This window comes from Ischnura elegans, chromosome 7, assembly GCF_921293095.1.
Source record: "Ischnura elegans chromosome 7, ioIscEleg1.1, whole genome shotgun sequence".
NCBI classification, from domain to species: domain Eukaryota; kingdom Metazoa; phylum Arthropoda; class Insecta; order Odonata; family Coenagrionidae; genus Ischnura; species Ischnura elegans.
The window spans coordinates 50,437,096-50,444,770 of record NC_060252.1 but is presented as its reverse complement, the minus strand read 5'-3'; positions in this window follow the sequence as shown (position 1 = coordinate 50,444,770).

Here is a 7,675-nt window from a genome sequence, read left to right as displayed (position 1 = left end):
ATTTATATACACTCAGAAATTATATATCACTGAGGCAGCATGAGGAAGTGGCTAGTGTTACACATACGCATTTACGTGTACACGTTTACGTTATACATATACGTTTAAGGAAATAGTTTTCTTAGTTTAGTTAAGTATTCATAATTCACGTATTTACTTTTCCGCTGCAAAAAATACCACAATTGGTACGAAAAGGGTTATTCTCTAAAGCAGTGGAAATGAAGGTTCTGCGCAGTAAAGTGTAAATATTCTTAATATATTAAAAGTATAGTCTTTACAAGTTTGAAATTTTTGCGCACAAAATCCCGCCCATGTTTTTGTTAGGTAGTGTGATTTCCGGTTTTATGTTATCATCCCCGCATATAAGAATTTTTGAAGTTAGCCTAACTACAAGCTTATTGCCGTATAGTATGGTATACGGCGTAAAGGACACCTTATTTCCACAGATGTAAATAATATTCTGTATGCACATGTATCGTTATCATTTTATGGAGTAATTAAAAGTTGGAAATAGCGAGGATGGACTTTGTAATGATGTTTTATTCTGTCATGACTCACTTGGTTAAAGTGAAGTCTATGACAAAAAAACCTTAGCCTTCACTAACACTTTGTTGTCTACACTACTATGGTTGGTAGTGGTGCTATATTTTAAAGTGTGGAAATTACCATTTGTTGTTTATATTTTATAATTGATGGGCCTCACCGGCCTCGGTGGCGGCGGAGTAAAGTCCTCGTCTGCCAAACCGGAGGTCGCGGGTTCGAGTCCCGCCTGGGTAGGTTGCCCCTATCCAGGGCATGGGCGTATGTGAATGTCCTTCATTGTTAACTGTTAATGCCCCATTGTAAAGAACGTAAAATGTGCTGTTTATTGGGTAATGGAAATAAATACATAATGGATAAGTCCCTTTTCCACCACGTCAAGCCCAAAATTGTAGTGATTGTACAATTTTCAAGAATACAGATTGAACATACATAAGTTATTAAAAACATTATTAAATCTTCTTTATCCATGATTATTCCCCGAAATTATTTACTCATGTCTCTAAGACTTCCCCTACCCTTCTTCCTCCAACCGCTGCCTCCACGGAAATCAGCTGTTTATCCCTACCCGGCATTCGAATATCGCGTCCCCATCCCAGTACCCTAGGCCACGTCTATCACTGTGACCGCTTGGCGTCGCTCTGGTCGCCCAGCAATGAGGAATGCGATGCATGGGGCGATGGTGGAGAAGACGACGTAGTCCTGGACACAGGACATTGGATGCGAGCATACTACCCCTTCAAGGGTTGACGGGAAAAGCTTGTGGGAAGGGAAGGAATAAAATTGGGTCTCAAGGAGTGGAAAAGGGGTGTACCCCAAGGGTATAGAATGGAACCGATGGGCCGTGTAGCAGGAGGAGAAGGGAATTCTTGAGAAGAGGGGAGAAATTCTTCTTGAAGACGAGGTAGTGCGCGGGTTGGTAAGGAACGGCCGAGCCCGAATGAGATTATTCGAGTTTGAAAATGACACAAGCCGAGTGAGACGTTTCAGGAAGAACGAATAAGGAAGTGCTAAGACCGCGCCTGGGTTGAGCTTTCCAAGATCGTCCCTTAGGAAGAGCGATACAAGATTCTCTTGCTGCTTTTCCATCCGTGACGAAATGAGACTCTGAGCTGTGTATCCCTTGAAATTCTATCATACAGGGAGCCACTGAGAATTTAGCGTAGAAATTTATGTTTTTTTATATAAATAAAAGTGCTACGATCTTTTATTTATTTAAATATGTCTAACTTCCACCTCGGTAGCGGCGGGGTAACGTCTTCGCCTGCCAAACAAGAGGTCGCGGGTTCGAGTCCCGCCTGGGTAGGTTTCCACGGTCCAGGGCATGGTTGTTTGTGTACGTTTACTGTTACATACGTTCAACACCCCGGTGTAAAATGGCCAATGAGAGCTGTATCCGGTGGTTTTAGAATAAAATAAAAATAAAAAATAAAAAAATAAAATTGAAGCCTGAATATGTTGAACATATTTATGTTTGGCTATCATGTCTCTACCTCAACGAGAGACGAGGGAAAGATGTCGATTGTCTGGTTTCTTGGTGTTTCTTCCGCGTATATCCATGATTTTTGTGATACCTTATAATACTGGACTTCCAAATCTTTGTTTCTAGAGAGACTGGTTTATCGATTACTCTCAAACGTCTATAGATAGTTTTTGGACACATTTTTCTAGAATGTGTCCAAAAACTACTTTTCTCACTTCTAGTTCACCGAATTCTATAAAGAAAAAGTAAAGCCATGACATCAGGTTGTTGTGATATATTCTAGTGAAGGATCAGAACTTAGCCCCCCGATTTATAACAAAAATTTTTATTTTTATTCCTCATTCTCTAACTTGGGTACATTCTTAATGCCAAAATGGCCCCTTATATTAATTTTTATAGTTTTGACCCATTGATTCAGAGCGCTCGTAATGGATGCGCAGAAGCGACATTTGTGACCCTACATAGAAACACATGACTACAAGCAGACGTTATGGTGACGCGTTATTTTTCGCAGAGTTCGTGGTAATACACATTTTTTGCAGTGAGAAAACTTCGATGTCACAGCAGGTGTGAAGTTATACCAACAAAATCAGTTGTCAAAGTCAAATTATCGTGTAAAATATGCACAGAGAAATCAGTTGCTGGACTGGTGTACGAAGATATTTACGAAGTATGAAAAGTGGGGAAATACGAAAATACAAGAAAGTCAACAACTCTGGAGAACCTTAAAAATTAGTATTAATCCCATGATCTAACCTTGTTTACTGACCCATGGCCAAAAATCTCGGCCCCATCTTAGCTCTTTGGGTTGATAGCCCATTCTTAATGGTGAACTCGCAGCCACCCTATTAAACATAATTTTTCTATGCTGGTCGTCCATGGGTCATCAATCATCAATCAAAACTATTCAGGACCCATGGTGGATCGAACGGAATTACCGTTAGAAAAACTCGGTTCGGCAGTGGCAAAACAGCCCTCGATTTTAATTGGCCATCGGGGAATGGTGTGGTGCGATGGGACGGGTAGGTCATTGGCAGATGAAGTTGGTGGGTAGGGTGGGCTTTTGTGAGGAATGGCTGAGTTTTGTAACAATGGGAGTGGGGGAGGGGGAGGAAGAGTCGGCCGCAGTGGATATCAGCCGGGTTCGGGAATGTTACGGACGTTGACGAGGGACCGGAGTGATGAAAGCGGCAGAGTTTCAGGACTCTCGGAGGCACTAATAGAGGGTGAGCGTTCGTTTGCTTCACGGCCCTGGCCCGCGGCACGGTTTCCATGCAGAGGACTGAAGTACGCGCAGCAACTGAGTCTGCCCCGTAGTAGCGTAAAATCTCCGCCAAAAGTAGACGATGTCATTTGAGTGATATCTTCTTTTCTTCAAGGAATTATCTTTCTTTCCCAAAAAGCTCTATTTTCAGCCTTCCTCTTCATTTTATCGTCTAAATTTAAGAAAAATTTTCATCGCCAGTACTTTAAAGTACCAAATTCTCAGTGTGTATATTAGTCTTTTTCCAACACATTTTCCGTTCAAAATATTTCGTATAAAATTGTTGTGCCTGAGTAGGAGTCCATTAACCTTTGCTTTGCTCAATTAGAGATTTAGGCCGAGTAAATACGCAGCGGAATTTTAAAAGTGAGTGAGTTATTTCCGGGTATATGCCCTTGGCTTTTTTTTTGGTTCAAGAGTGATGGTATATTTCATTTAAAATCCACCATTAAGCCGTATATTTTAGTGATAAGATGATGCATTGAGACATAAATGACCTTGAATAGATAGTAAAATATTATCTAAAGGACTTTAGTCTGCTATTCAGAAATTTTAAATGCATTTGTGAAATAAATGCTCCCGTCAAAAAGGAGTCACATATTAAATCCACATAGTTAACTCTAACTCTAATTTATCTCTCTCTATACCATATAAGACAATAAGTATTATCATTTTAATGATTAATACCCTGGCCAGTGTGTCGGTTTGAATTTTTTGTAATTAGCATTGTACTCAATATATTAATACCCGGCCAATTTCCATTCATTTGTACCATTCATGGTCTATTGGACACATTTGATCATCTACTTAACTGCTGTATTCTTAGAATATATGCGTTACATATTGCTAAATCACACTAAGCAACTTCATTGGTATTACTTATTTCACCCTACCTGTTTCTTCATTTGATATTTTTTAACAAAGCTAAATCTTTTTACTTTAAATTCTGCAGACGTGCCTCTTATGTTGAATTTCTGTGAAAACTCTTTTGTGAAGGATTCCAAAGTGACTGCTGCGTAGGTTTAATTCTGAGAAATTGAACTTATCAAGCTTCTAAAAATCACCTTCGAATACTTAAAGAAAGCGATTTAAATTTCCTGGAAACAGAACTTCATCGGCAGATAATTCTCTTGATTTAATTCTGGGTTTGATATTAAAAATTCATTCGTTAAAGTAAGGGCTTAAAGTATAGATATATATGATATGGACACCAAATCCAGCCAATTATACTATCTCAGTTTTTGATAATGTGATTAGAGATACATTCATTCCTTAACTATAATTTTGTGCCGTTTCGGCGTGCGTTTAAGACGCCAAAGTGTAAATCGTGGAAAGTATATGTCCACTTCAGCGCATATCATTCGGTATTAGAGAAATAGTTGCGCTATTTTGTTACTTAAATGAGACTTAGCCCGCCTTTATGACATATCTCGTAGTTCAATGAAGATGTTTATGCTATGAATTTTCACCAATATTTGTTGAAAAAATCGATTTTATTTTAATATAAAATTTTTAGATTTCATCTATATATATAAAAGAAAGTCGAAAATCGTGTTAGTTAGAACACTTATAACTCGAGAACGGCTGCACCGATTTCAATGAGATTTGGTTCATTGGATTCGTCTCAGGCGGGGTTAACATATAGGCTATTAAAAAAAGGATAATTTCACACAAAAAATTCATCTCTTTCCTATGGACATGCTTTTAGGAGTTATAGTAACACAACAATTGATAAGTCGGTCAAAACTACAAATTAAATAATTTGTTTAGTTTTTACCACTTTAATAACTGAATTTAGTAACAATATAAAATTTTAATTACTAAATATATTCAAAATATTAATTAAATTGAAATTACATTTAAAAAATTTAATTCGAGCTTATTGTAAGCCCAGCCGTGGCCCAGCTCGAGTTGACACTTCACTACCGTGTTTGTAAACAAATCTCCAAGCAATTGTTGGCAAACGGTAATGTCCGTGTTCCTGTCGAGGAATCGAGTAGTTTTAACTCATTTCCTTGGAATGATTTCAAATTAGTTTCAGTGAGCTCATCAACAAAGAGTTCCAGAATATGATTGATCTCCAAAAGAATCAAAGATGGTTGATTTTGCGAGCAAGAACTAAGATGCGGATGACTAAAACGAGGTAAATTCAAATAGTTCGTACTCTGCATGAATTCGAATCTTTTAAATGTGTAACAAACGAAGAAGAAATCACCAACTATCTATCTGAATATTTTAAGTCCTTGGACATACCTGGCTTACCAAGGCACGATTTACAGAAAAATGTAGTTTCTGTGTTCATGATCTTTCGAAGCCTAAACCAACCATAACTATCCAACGGAACGTGTTTGGTGATTAAAATAATTGGTAATGAATGTGATTCACGCAACTTCACTCAAAGGAAAATTCAAAGGTGAGGAAGTCCTTATTCCGTAGATTCCATTATCTCAACTCATATGCCCTTTTGAGCTTAAACTTATTCAATTTCCAATTCGTGTTGCATTCGTGATAACGATTAAAAAATCGCATGGTCAGTCTTTCAGTTTTTGTGTTGTTTGTGCTCATGTGCTAATGAAAACCCATGATTTTCTCATGGTCAATTTAACGTGCTATGTTCACGAGTCGACAAACCATCCTCTGTATTTCTTCCTTCCCTTCAATTGCGTAGCTAGGATAGGGGGTTTTGGGCGCAGCTAATACCACGGGTCTGTAGGGTATAGAAAACTCGCTAAGGTAAGCGGGAAGTGTGGGGGCACTTCCCTCAGACATTTTACAAAATAGATAAACAGTTAAAAATAGTGGGTTTTGCGGCTGTGTGAATAGTTAAATATGTTTTGTTTGTTAGTCATCCGTCCCCCTAATATTAATAACAAAATCTTTCATAAAAAAATTCTCTAAGCTCTTGGGGGGGGGGGGGGGGGTTATCCCCCATAACCTCCCCTCGCTGCGTCACTGCTTTGCTTCGCTATATTTATTTAGCTTCATCTGCTTCATCTTGCGCCTGATAACAAAACAAAAACTGTTGTTTATCAGAAGGTGCTTGACACAAGACATTAAACCCAAATGTTTAGGGCTCACCGTGGTGCGTTTACGCATGCAGTACGTTTACGCAGTGCATTTTTACCAAACAGAGATACTAAAACTGGCGCTCCTTAAGTCATTTAATGCAAATGCTGCCTCATATGGGCTTTTCTTGCACGATTTTGAGCATCAGTCAAGCGTCGGTCTGGGGTTGTGTCAACCTCCCCCCTGAATGGGCCGAGTGTATGCAACGGACTTGGACCTAAAAACATTTTTTTTACAGCTAATAACGCAAATAGCCAACCACTGAATTCGTATAATTTTTATTTCATGAACTGCTTTATTAAACCACGATGCCCAAAATTTCTTAAGCTAAAACGTAAGAGAATTTGTTGAAAAAAATCCGCGTAAACGTGCTCCGATCCACCCTATGTAGATTCAATAAAGAAAATGTCTTTCTGACAAGCAATTTTGGTACTCATTTACGTAGTTTTATTGAATTTGTATCCTTATTTCATTATAATAAATTAAAAATGATTAAAAACGATACAGCCGCCCTTGATTTATAAATGGTGTAAGTAAACTGTAAGTTCATTAATTGTTAGGCGATACGAAGTTCGCTGGGTCAGCTAGTTTTATATAAAAGTATGCTGCAGCAGATATAATACGTCGATAAACCAAGCATAATATTTGCATATTTTTGTGCTATTTATGTTTTCATACCTTTTCATTTCTACCCTTGTTGCGATTTTAATCATTTCCACAATATACATTTTTCCACTCAATTATACGAATGAGTAGAGAGAATTAGTAGAGAGTGATTTTTCTTGAATCGACATTTGTATGGGCTGCGAATGCTCAACTGGCTCACTGGCTATTAAAATTCCTTCAAATTTTATTTTTTTCAAAGAAAGTGTCCCACAATCAAATTTTTTTTTCGGTCCACCCGTTGATTAAACTAAGGTCGAATAGCCATTCGAAATGGTCCTCCAAGCATTAGACCAATCGCCCTGCCAATATTTTTAATTAAATGAATTTTTATCACTAACACCGTAGAATTGTAAGCTGCGGAGGTGATGAAAAGCTGACGAATATTTATTTGAATTTTTACCGCTATAGCTGGTGGTAAATATTGTAATCTGATATCTTTATTTTTTCATCGTAATTTGACCCAGATATTTAAACGACAAATGATACATATTTTGCCTTTTGGAGCACATGACCTGTAATTTTTTAGTGAAAAATCACGCATTTCAACAAATAGTGGAAATAAAATCGAATAAATATCGTTAATGTCGTTATTTGAGGAAATCTTGACTCGTGGATTTTGGTTATGACTTTCTTCTTTGTGTTTACATCATATATTG